Raw genomic sequence first — 15365 nt, forward strand, 5'->3', positions numbered from 1 at the left:
ATTAATTTGCTTGCTGTTAAAACACACCGTCAAGAAAACGGAGATGATAAGAACAATATTTGAATGGTGATGATGAACTAGGAGATGGTGGAGATGGAGAAGTGTTTTAATTTGATCCGGTGTTCTCCATCGTTTCTAAAGTTATCTTCTTCCATGATTGTAGTTATTTTTGGTAGGGATTGGGGTTTCCAAGATGGGTTTGGAGAGAGAGAGAGGGAAAATCGCTTGAATTTAGGAACTGGGCGGTTATCTAATTGATTTAAAACACGACTATTGACAAAATTGCCCCTACTCATTTAAAACAATCAATTAATTAAACTCAAATATTACAAGATTGCCATTGATTTAATCTCAACCCTTAAACACACCAATCGGATGGACCAGATCGCTTCCTAGACTTTCTAGGAAAAACACACTTTCTGTGCGAACCCTACTCTCTCTCTCTCTCTCTCTATCTATATATATATATATATATATATATATATATATATATATATATATAGGTAGAGGATCCTGTAAAAAAGGCCTAAAGTGTGAGAGAGGTAAGAAAGAATCTACACCATTAGATCTTTGATCTAATGGTTGAGATTAATAGGGATCAAATTGTAAAATTTGATTTATTTTTTTGACTGAATTGAAAATTCTAGGGGTAATAAAGTCTTTATATCCATTCAACAAATGGAAACTGTAAATCAAAATCCCAACAATATCTCTCTCTCTCCAGATGATCTTCATCTACGATTTTGATCTCTCTCATAATCAGATGATCTTCATCTACGATTTTGATCTCTCTCATAATTCGTACGTACACATTGCTAATACAAGAGGGTTACTCGGGAAACCTAGAGTGTCACATTATCCCCAAGTTTTAAGAACTTTCGTCCCGAAAGTTAAGGCAGCCACTGTCAAGCTAGTATGAGTGAGGGTGTTTCAACGGGGTGTCACATCATCCCCCCGTTAGTTTGGAATTTCGTCCCGAAATTCAGTTGTAGCTTCAGCGCTGGAGGGTTTCATTTGGGAACAACTGGGGATACTTGCACTTCATCTGGTCTTCCCGCTCCCAGGTAAACTCTGGGCCACGTCGCGAGTTCCAACGAACTCGCACGAGAGGTATCTGGCTACGTTTGAGGCTTTTGATCTCTCGATCCGTGATCTCAATCGGTTCCTCAGTAAAGTGTAGCTGTTCGTCAATAGTGAGTTCCTTGAAGGGAACGATGAATGTTTCATCTGACAGACACTTCTTCAGATTAGACACGTGAAAGACGTTGTGCACCGCACTCAGCTCTTCAGGCAGATTCAATCTATACGCAACCTTACCGATTTTCTCGGTAATTTCGAATGGTCCGACATATCGCGGATTCAGCTTGCCCCGTTTACCAAAACGAACCACACCCTTCTAGGGTGAGACTTTAAGTAGAACCCGGTCCCCGACCTGGAATTCTAGCGGTTTCCTACGCTTATCAGCATAGCTTTTCTAACGGTCTCGAGCTGCCGCCATGCGTTGTCTGATCTGAGCAATTCTTTCCGTTGTGTCTACCACCAACCGGTCCCCGACCTGCAATCCTTTCCTACGCTTAAGTAGAACCCGGTCCCCGACCTGGAAATCGAGAAGCGTAAGCAATAACTTTCTCGCGTTGCATTAACACGCAACCGAGCCCATGAATAGACGCATCGCAGTAAACCACAAAGTCGTCGGTACCTTCAGGTAACGAGAGAATAGGAGCACTACAGAGGTTATCCTTCAGCTTCTGAAATGCAGACTCCTGAGCTTCATTCCATTTGTAAGCAATACCCTTCTGGGTGAGAGTCGTGAGGGGCTGAGCAATCTTCGAAAATCCCTTGATAAATCTACGAGAGTATCCTACCAATCCCAAGAATTGGTGAACTTCGGTTGGAGTTTTAGGTGTAGGCCAGTTCTTTACAGAGTCGATCTTGGCTGGGTCGACGTGAATTTCGTCCTTATTGACCACGTGCCCAAGGAAATGGACTTCTCGAAGCCAGAAGTCACATTTCGAGAACTTGGCGTACAGTTGCTCATCGCGAAGGAGTTCGAGAATAAGGCATAGGTGTTGTTCATGCTCTTCTTGACTTATTGAGTAGATCAGGATGTCGTCGATAAACACAATTACGAACTTGTCGAGGTAAGGCTTGCACACTCGGTTCATGAGATCCATGAAAACTGCGGGTGTGTTGGTCATTCCAAAGGGCATGACGAGGAATTCATAATGACCATATCGAGTTCTGAATGCAGTTTTGGAGATGTCTTCATCGTAATCTCTCAGCTGATGGTAGCCTGATCGCAGGTCGATCTTAGAGTAGTAGCTCGATCCTTGCAACTGATCGAATAGATCGTCGATACGTGGGAGAGGGTAACGATTCTTGATGGTAACTTTGTTTAGCTCACGATAGTCGATGCACATCCGAAATGTGCCATCCTTCTTCTTGACGAAGAGCACTGGTGCTCCCCATGGTGACGAACTAGGGCGGATAAACCCTTTATCCAATAGTTCCTGTAGTTGCGTAGAGAGCTCCTTCAGTTCTGCGGGAGCTAGTCGATAAGGCGCACGAGCTATAGGTGCTGCTCCGGGAGTTAGCTCGATTTGGAATTCGACCTGACGGTGGGGAGGGAGTCCAGGCAGTTCTTCAGGAAATACCTCGGGTAGTCGTGTACCATTGGAAAATTTTCAATCCTCTTTTCCTTTTCCTGTGTGTTGGTGACAAGGGCTAAGATAGCGGTGTGCCCCTTTTGTAAACACTTCTGGGCTTTCAAGAACGAGATGATGCCTGTGACTTCTCCGCCTTTGTCACCTTGTACGATGAGGGGTTTGCCAGAACGGCTGGGGATGCGAACCATTTTCTCTTGACAGAGGATTTCAGCGCGATATTTGGATAACCAATCCATACCGATGACGACGTCGAAGCTTCCAAGAACGATAGGGAAAAAATCGATGCAATAGGTCTGACCAGACAGTACTAGTTTGCAGTTGCTGATAACATGTGAGGCCTCGATGTTTCTACCATTAGCTAACTCGACGATATGTTTAGAACTTAGTAACGAAGGCGGGTGCTTAAGCTTCTTACTAATACGTAGGGATACATAACTAGCATCGGCTCCAGAATCAAATAATATGGAAACATAACGATCATCGAGTAGGAACTTACCCGCCACGACGTTGGGGTCATTCCTTGCTTCTCCAGCTCCAATCACAAAAGCCCTTCCTATTGCACCATTCCCAGCATTGTTGTTGTTTTGATCGTTGTTCCCAGCTCCCTGATTGTTGTTGCGGTTCTGGTTCAGTTTAGGGCAATTCTTCTTAATGTGCCCCTCAACTCCACACTGGAAACAACCCTTGACATTCCCATGATGTTGCTGTTGCTGCTGGTTCTGCCCTGCGGGACGTGGACTCCTACAGTCCTTGGCCTCATGCCCCATCTTGTTACATCCCTGACACTGACCTTTCCCACAAGGCCCGCTGTGGTGTCGGTTGCACTTGTTGCACTTGGGGTGGTTCCCGCGATAGCCACCCTGTTGTTGAGGGCCCTTGTTGTTTTCGGTTTTCCTTTGCTGAGATGGGACCTGAGTGGGGTTAGCATCCTTGTTTTGATTTCCTTCCCACTTACGCTTGTTGTCGCTAGAAGTTCCAGCAGTAGCACTGATCCTTTTAGGCAGCTTGCCCTGTTCCACAGCCTGATCAGTGAGTTTGTGAGCAAGACGGACGACTAGCTGAATGGTATTGAGGTTGGCTGCGGTCACATGGCTCCGGATTTCCAGGGCCACACACTTGATGTACAATTCGATTCTTCGGTACATAGGTCGAGACATGTTTGGGCAAAGAGCAGCATAGTCGTTGGACTGTTTGGTGTATGCCTCGATCTCTGATCCAACCATTTTGAGCTCAAAGTACTCGTTTTCGAGCTTGTGGATGTCATCCCTGTGACAATAACTCTTCCTTAATCATGTCCTTGAAATCTTCCCACGTGGTAGCATTAGCAGTTTCCAAACCAAACATCTGACTTTGCACCTTCCACTAGGAAAGCGCGTTCCCTTCGAGCGTACCAGTAGCAAACTTCACCCAATTCGCAGGGGGACACTCACAGACAGCAAAGACGGCTTCGACTTTCTCAATCCAGTGTAGGAGACCTATGGCACCCTCAGTGCCATTGAAAGGGAGAGGCTTGCAATCCATGAAGGTTTTGAAAGTACACACATGTGGTTGCGCAGGCGCGTGCTGACCTGTTGTGAGAAGCGAATCGAATAGGTTTAGGGGTGAAAAGACGATGTGACGGTAGGATCTAAACATCCTAAAATAACGTGTTTACCTCCAGGGTGAGCTGCAAAAGCTGCAGCCACCGTGTTAAGCAGGTTAGTGAATTGAGCCTGGGTTATGTTAATGTTTCCTCTTCCACGTCCACTCATTGTCTTCATAATCAGAAAACATAGTATGAGTGTGATGTCGTAATGTAGCGAGAATGAGATAGAAGAGGGAGGTGTATCTATCTAACTAGGCACACTAGTATGTATAGCAGAACAGAAAGCATAAAGCAAGCAAGCAAGTAAACACTAGACCGAGCTATGAGGTCTAATGTGTTGAGTCTTGCACTTAAAGTGTAGTGTCGTCACGAGTCATGGGTTATAGTCTGGTTTTTCTCAAAAAGATTTCCCCTTTTTAAAACCAATTTCACTATAACCAATGGCTCTGATACCAATCTGTCACACCCCCAAAATCCACAGGCGGAGTACCACATCTTGGAGGCGTGACTGACCAGGATCCAGCCACCAATTATACTGAGCAATTTAATTAATAACATAAGTAATACTCACCAACCACAAGGTTAGCAAATATCATAGTCAAAGTTTAAAAGTTTTAAGTTCAAGTAGTAGTTTAGATAAGTAGCGGAAGCATAGACAAAATGGTTTAAAACAAGGTTCTTAGTTCATGTTTGTTTAGAACCCAACACACGGGTTAGACGACCACTACACATCCACAAGCTGCAAGCTCCTGAGTCACTGGGTACCTGCAAAGCATGTAGTAGGGTATCAACATAATGTTGGCGAGTTCACGAGGTGTCAAGTTTTAATTTTCGAAAACGTAAGTTGTTTAGATAAAGCATTTATAATCACGTTATGGGGAGCTACCCCATCTGTAAGCTCAGTAAACTGTAGATACCGAAACTGTTGACGGAAAGTTGTTGTGCCCCGAGTCAATGTCTATCGTCATTGACCAAGATGCAAGGTCTACTAGTTAACTCCCGATCCCCCCGGTCACGGTGTGAGGTTGTCAAACCTAATAGCGCTATCAACTAATAACCCGTTCGCCCCCGGCGATTAATCGGTACTATAAACAGGGACTTAATGTGATAGAGTTTCGTTTAGTTTTGCCAGTTGTGATTTATAAATAATATCCAAACGTATCTCCCCCGGAGATAGTGAATTAAGAGTACCCATTCGTATTTTCCCCCGGAAGTATTAGTTTGGAAGTGTTCTTCCCAAAGATGTCAGTTTATCCGTGTCCCTCCCTAGGACGCATGCTTTTAGTGTGTGAACTCACCTTGGGTTGCTCGGCAGATTAGGTTACTGGGTCAAGCACGCTGGTCACCACGTCCTAGCATGGTTACCAGTATGGGTCAGGTTTGGGTACAGAGATGTCACGTATATTTTACACATAACTTAACACATAGCATGCATAACATACAATTATCATTTAAGTTAATCCGTAAGCATTCAATCAGCACATTGCACAGTAGCACAAATACAAGCCCAAAACACGTTGTCACATTTGGTGGCCCAATAACTAAGTCAGACAGCCCAATCGAGACTAAGTGGTCTCGACACGAGAACATGCGGTCTCGAGTCGCAACCAGGAGGTCTCGAGTAGTGCAGGCTTAAGTCGCAACCTTAGAGGTCTCGAGTCGAGAACATGCGATCTCGAGTCGCATCCAGGAGGTCTTGAGTCCAGTCTCGAGTTGTCACTATGTGGTCTCGAGTCGCAATCACCGCGGTCTCGAGTCACAACTTTATGGTCTCGAGTCGAAACCAGAGGTCTCGACTCGTTTGCCTGCTGATTCTGATACATCTGCGAGACTTGTACTAACCAATAGAATTCCGATTACATGATATTGTGTACTGTCCAACCAAAACACACAAACATGTTTTCTTGTCTGAATTCTAATTAAAACAGATCAAAACACACAAATTTCAAACATTCAACCACATTCAACACCCATTCATATCATATTCATATAGTTCATCACTAGGGTTTTACCATTCATTTTTATATTTAAGGCATGTGCATAGATTCTCAATACTATAACATATAATCCGAGATTTGTGGACATATTTCATCCATCATTTCAATCATTCAAAACAAGTAGCACCATTATACACATAAACACCTAGTGAATATCTAAAACACTAACCGGTTGAGATGGAGGGTAAGGAGGGTTGGTGAGAGGAGTTCCGAATGACGGTAGTGAGCTTGATCCGAGAGTCTTGATGCTACCGATTGAATCCGAGAGAGAGAAGGAGGTGAGCTTAATTTTTAGGGTTTTAGTGAGAGAGAATGGAGGAGTGTTTGTGTGGGAGTGAGTGTGGGAGAATGATGGAAATGTAATAAATGAGGAATGGTTGGATTGGGTAAGGGGTTTTATACTCCCTTCTATGGTGCACCCTAAAAGGGTTCCGAGTGGGCTCAAGGGAGGGGTGCGGCCCAACTGTTCACTCGAGACCAAGCGGTCTCGAGTCGGGTCCTTGTGTCTCGGCTCACGCATATATACGTATACATATTTTATACATACATACAACACATAGCATAACAAGATTATCACAACTTTCATTTAATAATTCGTACGTACACATTGCTAATACAAGAGGGTTACTCGGGAAACCTAGAGTGTCACATTATCCCCAAGTTTTAAGAACTTTCGTCCTGAAAGTTAAGGCAGCTACTATCAAGCTAGTATGAGTGAGGGTGTTTCAACGGGGTGTCACATCATCCCCCCGTTAGTTTGGAATTTCGTCCCGAAATTCAGTTGTAGCTTCAGTGCTGGGGGGTTTCATTTGGGAACAACTGGGGATACTTGCACTTCATCTGGTCTTCCCGCTCCCAGGTAAACTATGGGTCACGTCGCGAGTTCCAACGAACTCGAACGAGAGGTATCTGGCTACGTTTGAGGGTTTTGATCTCTCGATCCGTGATCTCAATCGATTCCTCAGTAAAGTGTAGCTGTTCGTCAATAGTGAGTTCCTTGAAGGGAATGATGAGTGTTTCATCTGACAGACACTTCTTCAGATTAGACACGTGAAAGACGGTGTACACCGCACTCAGCTCTTTAGACAGATTCAATCTATATGCAACCGTACCGATTTTCTCGGTAATTTCGAATGGTCCGACATATCGCGGATTCAGCTTGCCCCGTTTACCAAAACGAACCACACCCTTCCAGGGTGAGACTTTAAGTAGAACCCGGTCCCCGACCTGGAATTCTAGCGGTTTCCTACGCTTATCAGCGTAGCTTTTCTGACGGTCTCGAGTTCCCGCCATGCGTTGTCTGATCTGGGCAATCCTTTCCGTTGTGTCTACCACCAGTTCTGGGCATGTGATCTGGCTGTCACCAACTTCCGTCCAGAAAAGAGGTGATCGGCATTTACGACCGTACAATGCCTCGAAGGGTGCTGCCTGAATGCTGGTGTGGTAGCTGTTATTATACGAGAATTCCACTTGCGGTAGATGCTTCTCCCAATTCTTGCCGAAATCGATCACACCTGCTCTAAGCATGTCTTCCAGGGTTTGGATGGTGCGTTCAGACTGCCCATCTGTTTGTGGATGATAAGCGGTGCTCATGTCCAAACGTGAGCCAAGGGATTTGTGCATAGCTTGCCACAACTCGGAAGTAAATCGTGCGTCTCGATCGGAAATAATGGAAGTTGGCACCCCGTGCCTCGAAACCACTTCCTTTAAGTAAACATCTGCCAAGGTAGAAAACTTGTATGTTTCTTTAATAGCCAAAAAGTGTGCAGACTTGGTCAATCGATCTATTATCACCCAGATAGTGTCATTCCCGCGTTGGGATCTAGGTAGACCCGTGACGAAATCCATGGAAATTTGCTCCCATTTCCATTTCGGGATTTCTGGTTGTTGGAGTAGGCCCGCTGGTTTCTGGTACTCTGTCTTGACTCTTGCGCAAGTCAAACATTTGCTGACATATGTTGTTATGTGGGCTTTCATGCCAGGCCACCAATACGTAGTCCTTAAGTCGTGGTACATCTTATCCGAACCAGGATGTACTGAGTAACGGGACTTATGGGCTTCGTCCATCACAAGTTCGCGTAGATCTCCATAGAGTGGAACCCAAATGCGCCCTACCACATAGTAAGCGCCATCTTCTTTTTGTTCTAATCGCTGCCTCGATCCTCGCAGGGACTCAGCCCTGATGTTCTCTGGTTTCAGTGCTTCAACCTGAGCATTTCGAATCTGAGTAGGGAGGTTAGACTGGATAGTAAGTTGTAGCGCTCGCACGCGCTTGGGTGTAGTGTCTTTTCGGCTGAGGGCGTCTGCCACGACATTGGCCTTGCCCGGATGGTACTTGATTGCGCATTCGTAATCATTCAAGAGTTCGACCCATCGACGTTGTCGCATGTTTAATTCCTTTTGCTTGAAGATATGCTCGAGACTCCTGTGATCGGTGTAAATGGTGCATCTGGTACCGTACAGGTAATCTCTCCATATCTTAAGAGCAAAAACCACTGCTCCCAGTTCCAAGTCGTGCGTAGTGTAGTTCCTTTCGTGAGTCTTAAGTTGTCGAGAAGCGTAAGCAATAACTTTCTCGCGTTGCATTAACACGCAATCGAGCCCATGAATAGACGCATTGCAGTAAACCACAAAGTCGTCAGTACCTTCACGTAACGAGAGAATAGGAGCACTACAGAGGTTATCCTTCAGCTTCTGAAATTCAGACTCCTGAGCTTCATTCCATTTGTAAGCAATACCCTTCTGGGTGAGAGTCGTGAGGGGCTGAGCAATCTTCGAAAATCCCTTGATAAATCTACGAGAGTATCCAGCCAATCCCAAGAATTGGCGAACTTCGGTTGGAGTTTTAGGTGTAGGCCAGTTCTTTACAGAGTCGATCTTGGCTGGGTCGACGTGAATTTCGTCCTTATTGACCACGTGCCCAAGGAAATGGACTTCTCGAAGCCAGAAGTCACATTTCGAGAACTTGGCGTACAGTTGCTCATCGCGAAGGAGTTCAAGAATAAGGCGTAGGTGTTGTTCATGCTCTTTTTGACTTTTTGAGTAGATCAGGATGTCGTCGATAAACACAATTACGAACTTGTCGAGGTAAGGCTTGCACACTCGGTTCATGAGATCCATAAAAATTGCGGGTGCGTTGGTCATTCCAAAGGGCATGACGAGGAATTCGTAATGACCATATCGAGTTCTGAACGCAGTTTTGGAGATGTCTTCATCGCAATCTCTCAGCTGATGGTAGCCTGATCGCAGGTCGATCTTAGAGTAGTAGCTCGATCCTTGCAACTGATCGAATAGATCGTCGATACGTGGGAGAGGGTAACGATTCTTGATGGTAACTTTGTTTAGCTCACGATAGTCGATGCACATCCGGAATGTGCCATCCTTCTTCTTGACAAAGAGCACTGGTGCTCCCCATGGTGACGAACTAGGGCGGATAAACCCTTTATCCAATAGTTCCTGTAGTTGCGTAGAGAGCTCCTTCAGTTCTGCGGGGGCTAGTCGATAAGGCACACGAGCTATAGGTGCTGCACCGGGAGCTAGCTCGATTTGGAATTCGACCTGACGGTGGGGAGGGAGTCCAGGCAATTCTTCAAGAAATACCTCGGGGTAGTCGCGTACCACTGGAAAATTTTCAATCCTCTTTTCCTTTTCCTGTGTGTTGGTGACAAGGGCTAAGATAGTGATGTGCCCCTTTTGTAAACACTTCTGGGCTTTCACGAACGAGATGATGCCTGTGACTTCTCCGCCTTTGTCACCTTGTACGATGAGGGGTTTGCCAGAACGGAGGGGGATGCGAACCATTTTCTCTTGACAGAGGATTTCAGCGCGATGTTTGGATAACCAATCCATACCGATGACGACGTCGAAGCTTCCAAGAATGATAGGGAAAAGATCGATGCTATAGATCTGACCAGACAGTACTAGTTTGCAGTTGCTGATAACATGTGAGGCCTCGATGTTTCTACCATTAGCTAACTCGGCGATATGTTTAGAACTTAGGAATGAAGGCGGGTGCTTAAGCTTCTTACTAATACGTAGGGATACATAACTAGCATCGGCTCCAGAATCAAATAATATGGAAACATAACGATCATCGAGTAGGAACTTACCCACCACGACGTTGGGGTCATTCCTTGCTTCTCCAGCTCCAATCACAAAAGCCCTTCCTCTTGCACCATTCCCAGCATTGTTGTTGTTTTGATCGTTGTTCCCAGCTCCCTGATTGGTGTTGCGGTTCTGGTTCAGTTCAGGGCAATTCTTCTTAATGTGCCCCTCAGCTCCACACTGGAAACAACCCTTGACGTTCCCATGATGTTGCTGCTACTGCTGGTTCTGCCTTGCGGGGCGTGGACTCCTACAGTCCTTGGCCTCATGCCCCATCTTGTTACATCGCTGACACTGACCTTTCCCACAAGGCTCGCTGTGGTGTCGATTGCACTTGTTGCACTTGGGGTTGTTCCCGCGATAGCCACCCTGTTGTTGAGGGCCTTTGTTGTTTTCAGTTTTCCTTTGCTGAGATGGGACCTGAGTGGGGTTAGCATCCTTGTGAGCAAGACGGACGACTGATCCTTTTGGGCAGCTTGCCCTGTTCCACAGCCTGATCAGTGAGTTTGTGAGCAAGACGGACGACTTGCTAAATGGTATTGAGGTTGGCTGCGGTCACATGGCTCTGGATTTCCGGGGCCAAACCCTTGATGTACAATTCGATTCTTTGGTACATAGGTCGAGACATGTTTGGGCAAAGAGCAGCATAGTCGTTGGACTGTTTGGTGTATGCCTCGATCTCTGATCCAACCATTTTGAGCTCAAAGTACTCGTTTTCGAGCTTGTGGATGTCATCCCTGTGACAATACTCTTCCTTAATCATGTCCTTGAAATCTTCCCACGCGGTAGCATTAGCAGTTTCCAAACCAAACATCTGAATTTGCGCCTTCCACCAGGAAAGTGCGTTCCCTTCGAGCGTACCAGTAGCAAACTTCACCCAATTCGCAGGGGGACACTCACAGACAGCAAAGACAGCTTCGACTTTCTCAATCCAGTGTAGGAGACCTATGGCACCCTCAGTGCCATTGAAAGGGAGAGGCTTGCAATCCATGAAGGTTTTGAAAGTACACACATGTGGTTGCGCATGCGCGTGCTGACCTGTTGTGAGAAGCGAAGCGAATAGGTTTAGGGGTGAAAAGACGATGTGACGGTAGGATCTAAACATCCTAAAATAACGTGTTTACCTCCAGGGTGAGCTGCGAAAGCTGCAGCCACCGTGTTAAGCAGGTTAGTGAATTGAGCCTGAGTCATGTTAATGTTTCCTCTTCCACGTCCACTCATTGTCTTCATAATCAGAAAACATAGCATGAGTGTGATGTCGTAATGTAGCGAGAATGAGATAGAAGAGGGAGGTGTATCTATCTAACTAGGCACACTAGTACGTATAGCAGAACAGAAAGCATAAAGCAAGCAAGCAAGTGTAGTGTTGAGTCTTGCACTTGGAGTGTAGTGTCGTCACGAGTCACAGGTTATAGTCTGGTTTTTCTCAAAAAGATTTCCCCTTTTTAAAACCAATTTCACTATAACCAATGGCTCTGATACCAATCTGTCACACCCCCAAAATCCACATGCGGAGTACCACCGCTTGGAGGCGTGACTGACCAGGATCCAGCCACCAATTATAATGAGCAATTTAATTAATAACATAAGTAATACTCACTAACCATAAGGTTAGCAAATATCATAGTCAAAGTTCAAAAGTTTTAAGTTCAAGTAGTAGTTTAGATAAGTAGCGGAAGCATAGACAAAATGGTTTAAAACAAGGTTCTTAGTTCAAGTTTGTTTAGAACCCAACACACGGGTTAGACGACCACTACACATCCACAAGCTGCAAGCTCCTGAGTCACTGGGTACCTGCAAAGCATGCGGTAGGGTATCAACATAATGTTGGCGAGTTCACGAGGTGTCAAGTTTTAATTTTTGAAAACGTAAGTTGTTTAGATAAAGCATTTATAATCACGTTATGGGGAGCTACCCCATCTGTAAGCTCACTAAACTGTAGATACCGAAACTGTTGACGGAAAGTTGTTGTGCCCCGAGTCAATGTCTATCGTCATTGACCAAGATGCAAGGTCTACTAGTTCACGCCCGATCCCCCCGGTCACGGTGTGAGGTTGTCAAACCTAATAGCGCTATCAACTAATAACCTGTTCGCCCCCGGCGATTAATAGGTACTGTAAGCAGGGACTTAATGTGATAGAGTTTTGTTTAGTTTTGCTAGTTGTGATTTATAAATAATATCCAAACGTATCTCCCTCGGAGATAGTGAATTAAGAGTACCCATTCGTCTTTTCCCCGGGAAGTATTAGTTTGGAAGTGTTCTTCCCAAAGATGTCAGTTTATCCGTGTCCCTCCCTGGGACGCATGCTTTTAGTGTGTGAACTCACCTTGGGTTGCTCGGCAGATTAGGTTAGTGGGTCAAGCACGCTGGTCACCGCGTCCTAGCATGGTTACCAGTATGGGTCAGGTTTGGGTACAGAGATGTCACGTATATTTTACACATAACTTAACACATAGCATGCATAACATACAATTATCATTTAAGTTATTGGGCCTGTTCCAATCCGTAAGCATTCAATAAGCACATAGCACAGTAGCACAAATACAAGCCCAAAACACGTTGTCACATTTGGTAGCCCAATAACTAAGTCAGACAGCCCAATCGAGACTAAGTGGTCTCGACTCGAGAACATGCGGTCTTGAGTCGCAACCAGGAGGTCTCGAGTCATAGACTTTCGGTCTCGAGTAGTGCAGGCTTAAGTCGCAACCTTAGAGGTCACGAGTCGAGAACATGCGATCTCGAGTCGCAGCCAGGAGGTCTCGAGTCCAGTCTCGAGTTGTCACTATGTGGTCTCGAGTCGCAATCACCACGGTCTCGAGTCGCAACTTAATGGTCTCGAGTCGAAACCAGAGGTCTCGACTCGTTTGCCTGCTGATTCTGATACATCTGCGAGACTTGTACTAACCAATAGAATTCCGATTTCATGATATTGTGTACTGTCCAACCAAAACACACAAACATGTTTTCTTGTCTGAATTCTAATTAAAACAGATCAAAACACACAAATTTCAAACATTCAACCACATTCAACACCCATTCATATCATATTCATATAGATTCTCAATACTATAACATATAATCCGAGATTTGTGGACAAGAATCATGTGACATATATCTTAAGTATCAAGACAATCTTGTGACCATCATTAAACACAATATTTGTCCTACTTTATCTAGCATGAATCAAATGACCATAAGCATCCTAAACTACAATCATTCATCATTCAAATATCTTAGCACTTCATTATCATACAAGAGCTCACATATTTCATCCATCATTTCAATCATTCAAAACAAGTAGCACCATTATACACATAAACACCTAGTGAATATCTAAAACACTAACCGGTTGATATGGAGGGTAAGGAGGGTTGGTGAGAGGAGTTCCGAATGACGGTAGTGAGCTTGATCCGAGAGTCTTGATGCTACCGATTGAATCCGAGAGAGAGAAGGAGGTGAGCTTAATTTTTAGGATTTTAGTGAGAGAGAATGGAGGAGTGTTTGTGTGGGAGTGAGTGTGGGAGAATGATGGAAATGTAATAAATGAGGAATGGTTGGATTGGGTAAGGGGTTTTATACTCCCTTCTATGGTGCACCCTAAAAGGGTTCCGAGTGGGCTCAAGGGAGGGGTGCGGCCCAACTGTTCACTCGAGACCAAGCGGTCTCGAGTCGGGTCCTTGTGTCTCGGCTCCCGCATATACACACATACATATTTTATACATACATACAACACATAGCATAACAAGATAATCACAACTTTCATTTAATAATTCGTATGTACACATTGCTAATACAAGAGGGTCACTCGGGAAACCTAGAGTGTCATATGCTTGTTGTTAAAACACAATTGTATGAATCTGTTTGCTGTTAAAACACAACTGTATGAATCTGAATGCTAAAACACAGCTGTATGAATCTGCTTGTTGTAAAAACACATCTGTATGAATCTGCTTGCTGTTAAAACACATCTGTATGAATCTGTATAAATCTGGATGTTAAAACACATCTGTATGAATCTGCATGAATCTGGATGTTAAAACACATCTGTATGAATCTTCTTGCTGTTAAAACACAACTGTATGAATCTGCTTGCTGTTAAAACACATCTGTATGAATCTGGATGTTAAAACACATATGTATGAATCTGCTTGCTATTAAAACACATCTTTATGAATCTGCTTGCTGTTAAAACACATCTGTATGAATATGTTTGCTGTTAAAACACATCTTTATGAATCTGAATGCTAAAACACAATTGTATGAATCTGCTTGCTGTTAAAACACATTTGTATGAATCTGGATGCTAAACCACAACTGTATGAATCTGCTTGCTACTAAAACACAACTGTATTAATTTGCTTGCTGTTAAAACACATCGTCAAGAAAACGGAGATGATAAGAACAATATTTGAATGGTGATGATGAACTCGGAGATGGTGGAGATGGAGAAGTGTTTTAATTTGATCCGGTGCTCTCCATCATTTCTAAAGTTATCTTCTTCCATGATTGTAGCTAGTTTTGGTAGGGATTGGGGTTTCCAAGATGGTTTGGAGAGAGAGAGAGGGAAAATCGCTTGAATTTAGGAACTGGGCGGTTATCTAATTGATTTAAAACACGGCCATTGACAAAATTGCCCTTACTCATTTAAACAATCAATTAATTAAACTCAAATATTACAAGATTGCCATTGATTTAATCTCAACCCTTAAACACACCAATCGGATGGACCAGATTGCTTCCTAGACTTTCTAGGAAAAACACACTTTCCGTGCGAACCCTACTCTCTCTCTCTCTCTCTCTCTCTCTCTATATATATATATATATATATATATATATATATATGTATAGGTAGAGGATCCTGTAAAAAAGGCCTAAAGTGTGAGAAAGGTAAGAAAGAATCTACACCATTAGATCTTTGATCTAATGGTTGAGATTAATAGGGATCAAATTGTAAAATTTGATTTATTTTTTGGACTGAATTGAAAATGCTAGGGATAATAAAGTCTTTATAT

The sequence above is a fragment of the Helianthus annuus genome, chromosome 15, assembly GCF_002127325.2.
Source record: "Helianthus annuus cultivar XRQ/B chromosome 15, HanXRQr2.0-SUNRISE, whole genome shotgun sequence".
NCBI lineage: Eukaryota > Viridiplantae > Streptophyta > Magnoliopsida > Asterales > Asteraceae > Helianthus > Helianthus annuus.